This window comes from Ranitomeya imitator, chromosome 1 (genome assembly GCF_032444005.1).
Source record: "Ranitomeya imitator isolate aRanImi1 chromosome 1, aRanImi1.pri, whole genome shotgun sequence".
NCBI lineage: Eukaryota > Metazoa > Chordata > Amphibia > Anura > Dendrobatidae > Ranitomeya > Ranitomeya imitator.
Window position 1 is genome coordinate 1,121,254,726 of NC_091282.1, and position 13,012 is coordinate 1,121,267,737.

The window sequence follows — 13,012 nt, forward strand, 5'->3', positions numbered from 1 at the left end:
AACAAAGAGAAAAACAGCCGGGCGGCACCACTGCCAAAAGATACTGTGGGAACCGCTCACCTATGTCTTGGAGGAGAAGCTCAGTCCTGGGTGCGAGACTCCACAGAAAGCAGCCACTAGTGAATAACGAGTATGAAGAAAGGAGCGCACTACCTGGACTTTCGCTGCGGGTGAACTTTATTGCAAAAGCATAAAAGACATCTTCACGACCGGGGGTGCTGTGAAAGGAGTGCGGCAAAGCTGGACGACGGCCGTTTCGCGCCCGACCGGCGCTTCAACGGGTCAGTGTGGATGCAATCAGTAACGCCAGGTGAAATAGGGTAAGGTGAGGCAAAAGCTCCACCTCCCCACTTCCTCCCGCAATACACCGAGCACATCCCACTGCACTTTTTTAAGGAGTGCGAGCAGGCCGACGAGGTTTTCACTTTAAGCACCAAATCATTAGAATATAAAATGATGAATTTAACAGAAAGAGAAACACGTTTATTTTGGACCAATAATTCCCTGCAGTCGTATGTAGACAGTGGCAGGGTGCCCAGAGGACTCAGGGTATGGAAGGATATCGCACATTTTTCTCATGATTCCAATTTCAAAACGGAGTGGGAAAACATAATGTTAAAGTGCTCACAAGAATTACTCTTGCTTGTATTAAGATCTAACAGGCAAAGTTACACCCAAGTTACTGCTGAGTTGAGAAAAACTCAGGATGAGTTAAAAAGCAGATTAACAGACAATCAGTGGGCACAGATTAATAAAAAACTGGACACGAAAATAATCGTCGTCCAGCTTTGCCGCACTCCTTTCACAGCACCCCCGGTCGTGAAGATGTCTTTTATGCTTTTGCAATAAAGTTCACCCGCAGCGAAAGTCCAGGTAGTGCGCTCCTTTCTTCATACTCGTTATATATATATATATATATATATATATTTATAGCCATACATATATATATATAGTGCCTTTGCGAAAGTATTCGGCCCCCTTGAACTTTTCAACCTTTTCCCACATATCATGCTTGAAACATAAAGATGCCAAATGTAAATTTTTGGTGAAGAATCAGCATAATTGTGAAGTTGAATGAAATTTATTGGTTATTTTAAATTTTTTGGGGAAATTCAAAAACTAGAAAGTGGGGTGTGCAATTTTATTTGGCCCCTTTACTTTCAGTGCAGCAAACTCACTCCAGAAGTTCATTGTGGATCTCTGACTGATCCAATGTTGTCCTAAATGCCGAATGATGATAAATATAATCACCTGTGTGTAATCAAGTCTCCGTATCAATGCACCTGCTCTGTGATAGTCTCAGGGTTCTGTTTGAAGCACAGAGAGCATCATGAAGACCAAGGAACACAACAGTCAGGTCCATGATACTGTTGTGGAGAAGATTAAAGCCAGATTTGGGTACAAAATCATTTCCAAAACTTTAAACATCCCAAGGAGCACTGTGCAAGCGATCTTATTGAAATGGAAGGAGTATCATACCACTGCAAATCTACCAAGACCCGGCCGTCCCTCTAAACTTTCATCTCAAACAAGGAGAAGACTTATCAGAGATGCAGCCAAGAGGCCCATGATCACTCGGCATGAACTGCAGAGATCTACAGCTGAGTTGGGACAGTCTGTCCATAGGACACCAATCAGTGGGGCACTGCACAAATCTGGCCTTCATGGGAGAGTGGCAAGAAGAAAGCCATTTCTCAAAGATATCCATAAAAAGTGTAGTTTAAAGTTTGCAACAAGCCACCTGGGAGACAAACCAAACATGTGGAAAAAGGTGCTCTGGTCAGAGGAAATCAAAATCGAATTTTTTGGCAACAATGCCAAATGAAATGTTTGGCATGAAGGCAACATAGCTCATCACCGTGAACACACCACCCCCACTGTCAAACATGGTGGTGGCAGCATCATGGTTTGGACCTGCTTTTCTTTAGCGGGGACAGGGAAGATAGATAAAATTGATGGGAAGATGGATGGAGCCAAATACATGACCATTCTTGAAGAAAACCTGTTGGAGTCTGCAAAAGACCTGAGACTGGGACGGAGATTTGTCTTCCAACAAGACAATGATCCCAAACATAAAGCAAAATCTAAAGAGGAATGGTTCACAAATAAATGTATCCAGGTGTTAGAATGGTCAAGTCAAAGTCCAGACCTCAATCCAATCGAGAATCTGTGGAAAGAGCTGAAAACTGCCGTTCACAAACGATCTCTATCAAACCTTACTGAGCTCAAGCTGCTTGCCAAGGTAGAATGGGCAAGAATTTCAGTCACTCGATGTACAAAACTGATAGCGACGTACCCCAAGCGACTTGCAGCTGTATTCGCAGAAAAATGTGGCGCAACAAAGTATTAAGTTAAAGGGTCCAAATAATATCGCACGCCCCACTTTTCAGTTTTTGAATTTCCACAAAAATTTAAAATAAGCAATAAATTTCATTCAACTTCACATTTTTGTTCCACTTGTTGTTGATTCTTCACCAAAAATTTACATTTGGCATCTTTATGTTTAAAGCATGATATGTGGGAAAAGGTTGAAAAGTTCCAGAGGGCCGAATACTTTCGCAAAGCACTTTGAATATATATATACAATATATACATATCTATATATATACTTGTCTAAGGGGTACTTCTGTCTGTTTGTCTGTTTGTCTGTCTGTAACGGAAATCCTGCGTCGCTGATTGGTCACAGCCGCGAATTCGCCCTTCCCTACTCCCCTCCAGTCAGTGCCCCCTCTCTGCTCCCCAGTCAGTGCCCCCATAGCGGTTTAGCAGTCCTTTAAATGGACTACATTACACTGCGGTATAACGGTCTGTTAACGCTGCTATTAACCCTGTGTGACCAACTTTTTACTATTGATGCTGCCTATGCCTAAGATCTAATGATAAAAATAATAAAACAAATAAAAAATCATTATATTCTCACCTTCCGGCGCCTTCCCCGCTCCTCGAGACGCTTTGGTCCCAAGAATGCATTGCGGCAATGACCGGAGATGACTTAGTGGTCTCGCGAGACCGCTACATCATCACGTGTTACTTCCGCAATGCATTCTTGGGACCGAAGTGTCACGAGGAGCATTGCTAAATGCCTGAGCTGGATCCGGGGCTGCTGGAAGGTGAGTATATATCTATTTTTTATTTACATTTTTTTTTAACAGGGATATGGTGCCCACATTGCTATATACTATGTGGGCTGTGCTATATACTACGTGGCTGTGCAATATGCTACGTGGCTGTGTTATATACTGCATGGGCTGTGTTATATACTGCGTGGCCTGTGTTATATACTGCATCTCTGTGCTATATACTACGTGGGCTGTGTTATATAGTACGTGGCTGTGCAATATAGTACATGGCTGTGCTATATACTATGTGGCTATGCAATATACTATGTGGCTGTGCTATATACTGTGTGGCTGTGTTATATACTATGTGGCCTGTGTTATATACTACGTGGGCTGTGTTATATACTACATGGGCTGTGTTACATACTGTGTGGGCTGTGCTGTATACTACTATACATATTCTAGAATACCATATGCATTAAAATCAGGCCACCATCTAGTAAATATATAGAACAGACCAAGCTTCTGAAAGGTGAAAAGGTTGAGAAATGTGTGTAATTAGAATATATGAATCAATTTTACTGACACAGCTTTTGCCATCTGCCATATTTATAATTAAGATCAATGCTGTATACCATATCTCAATGGAGTACAGTAGCTAAAATATTCAGAATCTATGTAACATAGATCCCAAAATGTGCATTATCTTAGGTACTAAGACACTGATGCTTCAAAGCCATGGTACACTGTCATATTAGACTGACAGTATGCTCAGGAACCAGAGTTGTTGTTTATTATTTATGAAGTATAGGAAATAACTGGTATGCCAAGATAAAAAACTTCATTTAGTCTCATTGTTTTCCTGCTTAGTGTTTTTGAAAGTAATTTATGAGTAGTAATTTATAAATATTACATGAAATAGTGAACATTTTATAGTTTACATTCTTCATTTGTTTACAATTTTAAAACATGATAAACCCATTCTGTCTTTACCCATTACTGTGTATATTCCCCGGACTGCTTTATGCAGCGTTGCTAGGTGAACATAATTACTGTGATAATAGAAAAGTAAAAGAAGGATCACAAACCATTAAGGATGCTCATTTGTAACCTTGGGGAAAGATTAGGAGAAATGCAACCTAGAATAATGAATGTGCAACTATTTTTCATTTATTTTTGGTCTCAGGCACAATCTTGTCAGGATTTATTTAATGTTTATTTGAACCACTTTTTTTGGTCGAAGTTAATGTCTGAATTCATCAGCTGTGCTAAAATTAATTTTGTTATTCTAAAACATATTCACAATATAATGTAAAATGAGAAATGTAGAAGGAAAAAAATAATTTTCTCATATTCGCTAGTAGTAATAAAAAGAGACTACATATCTAACTCTATGATACTAAGCATTAGGAGCCATTAATATTAATGTAATAGGGATATATAGAGTGGGATATGTGATTTTGAAATATGCCTTCCAACTCTATCCTGGCAAGGAACAAATTATTTGTATAAAATGTAACTGTACTTTCAGAATAAACTGTCCTGTGTATCTGCATGAAGAACAACATTATTTTTAGCTATCGTATGTCTTGTATCTTGCATTTTTCCACCAGTATTCCCCTGTTCATCTCTTATTTGCAATGGACTATGAGTTTCTGGGATGAGATTCGTTTCTATGATGTGTCTCATACAGAGCACAGGAATTCCTGCTCCACATTTTTTAGCACACTGAGACAAACAGCAGCAGCAGTATGGTAGAAATTATACAGCAGTGCTGTTAGAGGTTGGGATTTCCCTGTTAGGTAGGATATATCGCAGGCACTGTTTGTTGCTCTGGTCTCCCATTCAACATCCGGCTGCTGGGTCTATTGCTTAGCGCAGACATTGGTCACAGCATCTTGCTTAGGCTCCTGTTGTACGTGTCATTACTGCTGGCTCTCCAGCTAAAGTCTGTGGTGACCAGTGGTATACAGAGGCAGCCCCACTCCTAGAGTCTAAGTCCAAAAATCACCTTACTGAATGTTCGTGATGTGGCGCCTTGTCATTGTTGCTCGAATGCTTTCTGCTCTGGTGATGTGGCAACTCTGGATTGGCAAACGGGCGATGCCCTGTCCAACTGTGTGTGAGTGTTTGGGGTGTAACCTGGTGCATAAAGGGCTTTCAGCGAAGCACACGGGCATCACTTGTGTTTGAATTCCAGCACCACGGAGAGGATATTGGCTGTATGAGTTCAGGGCTGGCATAGTAACATAGTAACATAGTTAGTAAGGCCGAAAAAAGACATTTGTCCATCCAGTTCAGCCTATATTCCATCATAATAAATCCCCAGATCTATGTCCTTCTACAGAACCTAATAATTGTATGATACAATATTGTTCTGCTCCAGGAAGACATCCAGGCCTCTCTTGAACCCCTCGACTGAGTTCGCCATCACCACCTCCTCAGGCAAGCAATTCCAGATTCTCACTGCCCTAACAGTAAAGAATCCTCTTCTATGTTGGTGGAAAAACCTTCTCTCCTCCAGATGCAAAGAATGCCCCCTTGTGCCCGTCACCTTCCTTGGTATAAACAGATCCTCAGCGAGATATTTGTATTGTCCCCTTATATACTTATACATGGTTATTAGATCGCCCCTCAGTCGTCTTTTTTCTAGACTAAATAATCCTAATTTCACTAATCTATCTGGGTATTGTAGTTCTCCCATCCCCTTTATTAATTTTGTTGCCCTCCTTTGTACTCTCTCTAGTTCCATTATATCCTTCCTGAGCACCGGTGCCCAAAACTGGACACAGTACTCCATGTGCGGTCTAACTAGGGATTTGTACAGAGGCAGTATAATGCTCTCATCATGTGTATCCAGACCTCTTTTAATGCACCCCATGATCCTGTTTGCCTTGGCAGCTGCTGCCTGGCACTGGCTGCTCCAGGTAAGTTTATCATTAACTAGGATCCCCAAGTCCTTCTCCCTGTCAGATTTACCCAGTGGTTTCCCGTTCAGTGTGTAATGGTGATATTGATTCCCTCTTCCCATGTGTATAACCTTACATTTATCATTGTTAAACCTCATCTGCCACCTTTCAGCCCAAGTTTCCAACTTATCCAGATCCATCTGTAGCAGAATACTATCTTCTCTTGTAATAACTGCTTTATATAGTTTTGTATCATCTGCAAATATCGATATTTTACTGTGTAAACCTTCTACCAGATCATTAATGAATATGTTGAAGAGAACAGGTCCCAATACTGACCCCTGCGGTACCCCACTGGTCACAGCGACCCAGTTAGAGACTATACCATTTATAACCACCCTCTGCTTTCTATCACTTAGCCAGTTACTAACCCATTTACACACATTTTCCCCCAGACCAAGCATTCTCATTTTGTGTACCAACCTCTTGTGCGGCACGGTATCAAACGCTTTGGAAAAATCGAGATATACCACGTCCAATGACTCACCGTGGTCCAGCCTATAGCTTACCTCTTCATAAAAACTGATTAGATTGGTTTGACAGGAGCGATTTCTCATAAACCCATGCTGATATGGAGTTAAACAGTTATTCTCATTGAGATAATCCAGAATAACATCCCTCAGAAACCCTTCAAATATTTTACCAACAATAGAGGTTAGACTTACTGGCCTATAATTTCCAGGTTCACTTTTAGAGCCCTTTTTGAATATGATTCAGTAGGTTGAGGATCACTGCAGACTCTAGGCTTGTCGGAAGAGGTGAGTCTTCAGGTTCTTTTTGAAGGTTTCTATGGTAGGTGAGAGTCTAATGTGTTGGGGTAGAGAGTTCCAGAGTATGGGGGAAGCACGGGAGAAGTCTTTGATGTGGTTATGGGAAGAAGAGATAAGAGGGCAGTAGAGAAGGAGTTATTGATAGGATCAGAGGTTGCATGTAGGTAAGTACCAGGAGGCCATGTCACAGATGTATGGAGGAGACAGGTTGTGAATGTCTTTGTTTGTCATTGTAAGGGTTTTTAACTGGAGTCTCTGGGCGATAGGTGGTGTGGGGGAGGGAGACACTGAATGTTCTGTCTGTCAGATATGATGAGATCCAGGATAAGGCCAAGTCTGATGTCAAGAGATGAGAGGATCTGTAGCAGAAGGGAGTGGTCCACAGTGTCAAAGGCAGAAGACAGGTCTAGGAGGAGGACAGAGTAGTGTCGCTTGCTTTTGGCAGTTAGTAGGTCATTGGTGACTTTAGTTAGGGCAGTTTCAGTTAAGTGATGGGATCGGAAACCAGATTGTAACCGGTCAAAGAGGGAGCAGGAGGAGAGGTGGGAGGACAGTTCAAGATGGACGTGTTGTTCCAGTAATTTGGAGGCATAAGGGAGAAGAGATATCGGGCAATAGATAGACACAGAGGATGGGTCGAGGGAGGGCTTTTTGAGGATGGGTGTGGAGGTTTGCTATTCCGTTACAGTCCATTCAATTGCAGTTAAATTCAGTCTAATTCAAAGTAATTAAAAATATGTAATTTTAAAGATGGAAGTTAAAAGATTAATGGAGCAGACTACGTCTGGAGCAGACGCCTGCATGTGAATATATGTGTTGGTAAGTGGGTTCATCTTTGAGAGCATGTGTGGCCAGAACACATGTTCAGAGTAAAACAAAGATCATAAAATGGGGAGGAGGGATTAGACTGACCATTTAGAGGTATGTATGGAAGACACCACAGAAGTGAAGTACATTATGGAACAAAAGTTAAGGGTGAGCAGCGCATACCAGAGGAAAAAAAATGGAGATCTGATAGACATTCAGGTTCTAGGGGAAGCTGGAGACATCCAGTACATACAAGAGGAAAAAAATGGAGATCAGATAGACGTTCAGGGTCTAGGGGAAGCTGTGTTTGGGTTTGGTTTTCTGCGTTCCATGCACACTGTGTGGAGTTATCTCAGTGTGTTTAAGGAGGAACATTCATTAGTTTTTTATCTGTCATTATTCACACTAGCAGCAGTTATTCATCTCTGCACGATGGACCCCAGGTTGCAATTGCACTTTATAGTTTTATTTAGTTTAGTGCAATCCGCCAACCCTAAGAAGTGATGAGCTGTCTGATTATGAATTAAGCTCTGATGTGATGATCCTTCTGTTTATCCTTCTTATTTAACCTCCATGACTCTCACTTTACTTTATACTATGACAGCATGGTAGCTCAATGATCAGCACTGTAGGCTTATATCATTGGGTTCTGTGATCACATTTCTCCATAGACAACATCTACAAGGAGTTCATGCAAATTTATTCTCCGCAAATCACATTTTTTTTGTAAAAATATCTAGTTCTAAGCTCAAGAATATGATCGAAGCAATAATAAAAATACATTTATAATCTGGGAAGAGGTTTTAGTAAGATTGGAACTCTACAGAGCTACGGTTTGATTAAAAACTGTAATCCAGAAAATTGTTTATCTTTTAAATGTTACTATAGATAGTTTATTAATGTAGAAACAATTTATAACCATTATTAGTATGTAAATTATTAAAAAAATAATCCTAACTAATTAATAAATTATAACATCAATACATTGAATAAAGATGAAGTTATCTCAAAGAGGTGCTGAATAGTGTAAAGTGAACGTGCTCGGATTAGGTGTTAGCGTGTTCGGGTACTAATAGAGTATCTTTGGCGTGCTCGGATGCTATGTTCGCTATGTGCTGTTTGACAGCTGTAACACATGAAAGGATTGCCTGTTTGTTATACAATCTCTGCATGTGTTGTGGCTGTTGAACACCTGTGAGACATGCAGCTGTGGCGACGCGAACATAATATTTGAGCACGCAAAAATTAATCTGCTAGCACCTGATCGTGCTCGGATAACACCTTATCCAAGCACATTCACTCAAAACTACTGCATATATAAAAAAATGCATTAGAAAATTCGCAATAAAGTAATGACAAGCAGGATAACAGATGTGTAATAATCTGTTGTCCAAGAATCTATGACAATATCATGAAGAAGTAATCTTCTTATAATGGCAATTTCTCGTAATTGTATTTCTAAATTATTCTGTTACATGTGAAATAAATATAGTAATTATAGATTTTAAGGTGTTGGCTAATACTAAATACAAGTGGATGATTTGCTTTAAAGCCTTTATAGAGACTAATCGACTGCAGAACAGCTGCCATTCCTGATTAATACATTCAGTGTATACATTCAGTGTTATATTATCATCTGTGCTGACTCTACTTTCTTTATAATTGTGTAAGTTTCCACAAAAGCAAAATACAGCAATTTATTATGCAATAATATAATTTTATGTCCTCCATTCCAAATTTATATGTTGGAAATTATGGGATTATAATATAAATTTTATGGGATATGAAGCAAGAGCACTGCATGAACATACTGCACGTTATTTTAATGGGTATTAATGATGCGTAAACAAAGCAAAATAATAATTGTAAAGATGTGTATAAGTGACTTTTTATGTACGTAAGTTGAAGGTCGTATATTTAAACTCATCTCTCCAGAAGATATTTCAAATGTTATGTTTCCAATGACATTTCAAGATTGATTTTTTTACAAAAGGATTTACCACTAGAAAACAACATAAAGCACATTAACCCCTTTACCCCCAAGGGTGGTTTGCACGTTAATGACCAGGCCAATTTTTACAATTCTGACCACTGTCCCTTTATGAGGTTATAACTCCGAAACGCTTCAACGGATCCTGGTGATTCTGACATTGTTTTCTCGTGACATATTGTACTTCATGATAGTGGTAAAATTTCTTTGATAGTACCTGCGTTTATTTGTGAAAAAAACAGAAATTTGGCGAAAAATTTTGAAAATTTCGCAATTTTCAAACTTTGAATTTTTATGCAATTAAATCACAGAGATATGTCACACAAAATACTTAATAAGTAACATTTCCCACATGTCTCCTTTACATCAGCATAATTTTGGAACCAATTTTTTTTTTTGTTAGGGAGTTATAAGGGTTAAAAGTTGACCAGCAATTTCTCATTTTTACAACACCATTTTTTTTAGGGACCACGTCTCATTTGAAGTCATTTTGAGGGGTCTATATGATAGAAAATGCCCAAGTGTGACACCATTCTAAAAACTGCACCCCTCAAGGTGCTCAAAACCACATTCAAGAAGTTTATTAACCCTTCAGGTGTTTAATAGGAATTTTTGGAATGTTTAAATAAAAATGAACATTTAACTTTTTTACACAAAAAATTTACTTCAGCTCCAATTTGTTTTATTTTACCAAGGGTAACAGGAGAAATTGGACCCAAAAAGTTGTTGTCCAATTTGTCCTGAGTACGCTGATACCCCATATGTGGCAGTAAACCACTGTTTGGGCGCATGGGAGAGCTCGGAAGGGAAGGAGCGCCGTTTGACTTTTCAATGCAAAATTGACAGGAATTGAGATGGGACGCCATGTTGCGTTTGGAGAGCCACTGATGTGCCTAAACATTGAAACCCCCCACAAGTGACACCATTTTGGAAAGTAGACCCCCTAAGGAACTTATCTGGATGTGTGGTGAGCACTTTGACCCACCAAGTGCTTCACAGAAGTTTATAATGCAGAACCGTAAAAATAAAAAATCATATTTTTTCACAAAAATTATATTTTTGCCCCCAATTTTTTATTTTTCCAAGGGTAAGAGAAGAAATTGGACCTCAAAAGTTGTTGTCCAATTTGTCCTGAGTACGCTGATACCCCATATGTGGCAGTAAACCACTGTTTGGGCGCATGGGAGAGCTCGGAAGGGAAGGAGCGCAGTTTGACTTTTCAATGCAAAATTGACAGAAATTGAGATGGGACGCCATGTTGCGTTTGGAGAGCCACTGATGTGCCTAAACATTGAAACCCCCCACAAGTGACACCATTTTGGAAAGTAGACCCCCTAAGGAACTTATCTAGAGGTGTGGTGAGCACTTTGACCCACCAAGTGCTTCACAGAAGTTTATAATGCAGAACCGTAAAAATAAAAAATCATATTTTTTCACAAAAATTATATTTTTACCCCAATTTTTTATTTTTCCAAGGGTAAGAGAAGAAATTGGACCTCAAAAGTTGTTGTCCAATTTGTCCCGAGTACGCTGATACCCCATATGTGGCAGTAAACCACTGTTTGGGCGCATGGGAGAGCTCGGAAGGGAAGGAGCGCCGTTTGACTTTTCAATGCAAAATTGACAGGAATTGAGATGGGACGCCATGTTGCGTTTGGAGAGCCACTGATGTGCCTAAACATTGAAACCCCCCACAAGTGACACCATTTTGGAAAGTAGACCCCCTAAGGAACTTATCTGGATGTGTGGTGAGCACTTTGACCCACCAAGGGCTTCACAGAAGTTTATAATGCAGAGCCATAAAAATAAAACAAAATTTTTTTCCCACAAAAATTATTTTTTAGCCCCCAGTTTTGTATTTTCCCTAGGGTAACAGGAGAAATTGGACCCCAAAAGTTGTTGTCCAATTTGTCCTGAGTACGCTGATACCCCATATGTGGGGGGGAACCACCGTTTGGGAGCATGGGAGGGCTCGGAAGGGAAGGAGCGCCATTTGGAATGCAGACTTAGATGGAATGGTCTGCAGGCGTCACATTGCGTTTGCAGAGCCCCTAATGTACCTAAACAGTAGAAACCCCCCACAAGTGACACCATTTTGGAAAGTAGACCCCCTAAGGAACTCATCTTGATGTGTTGTGAGAGCTTTGAACCCCCAAGTATTTCACTACAGTTTATAACGCAGAGCCATGCAAATAAAAAATATTTTTTTTTCCACAAAAATTATATTTTAGCCCCCAGTTTTGTATTTTTCCAAGGTTAGCAGGAGAAATTGGACCCTAAATGTTGTTGTCCAATTTGTCCTGAGTACGCTGATACCCGATATGTGGGGGGGAACCACCGTTTGGGCGCATGGGAGGGCTCGGAAGGGAAGGAGCATCATTTGGAATGCAGACTTAGATGGATTGGTCTGCAGGCGTCACATTGCGTTTGCAGAGCCCCTAATGTACCTAAACAGTAGAAACCCCCCACAAGTGACCCCATATTGGAAACTAGACCCCTCAATGAACTTATCTAGATGTGTTGTGAGAACTTTGAACCCCCAAGTGTTTCACTACAGTTTATAACGCAGAGCCGTGAAAATAAAAAATCTTTTTGTTTTCCCACAAAAATTATTTTTTAGCCCCCAGTTTTGTATTTTCCCAAGGGTAACAGGAGAAATTGGTCCACAAAAGTTGTTGTCCAATTTGTCCTGAGTACGCTGATACCCCATATGTTGGGGTAAACCCCTGTTTGGGCACACAGGAGAGCTCGGAAGGGAAGGAGCACTGTTTTACTTTTTCAACGCAGAATTGGCTGGAATTGAGATCGGACGCCATGTCGTGTTTGGAGAGCCCCTGATGTGCCGAAACAGTGGAAACCCCCCAATTATAACTGAAACCCTAATCTAAACACACCCCTAACCCTAATTCCAACGGTAACCCTAACCACACCTCTAACCCTGACACACCCCTAACCCTAATCCCAACCCTATTCCCAACTGTAAATGTAATCTAAACCCTAACCCTAACTTTAGCCCCAACCCTAACTGTAGCCCCAACCCTAACCCTAACCCTAGCCCTAACCCTAGCCCTAACCCTAGCCCTAACCCTAGCCCTAACCCTAGCCCTAACCCTAACCCTAACCCTAGCCCTAACCCTAACCCTAACCCTAGCCCTAACCCTAGCCCTAACCCTAGCCCTAACCCTAGCCCTAGCCCTAACCCTAGCCCTAACCCTAGCCCTAACCCTAACCCTAACCCTAGCCCTAATGGGAAAATGGAAATAAATACATTTTTTTTTATTTTTCCCTAACTAAGGGGGTGATGAAGGGGGGTTTGATTTACTTTTATAGCGAGTTTTTTAGCGGATTTTTATGATTGGCAGCCGTCACACACTGAAAGACCCTTTTTATTGCAAAAAATATTTTTTGCAATACCAC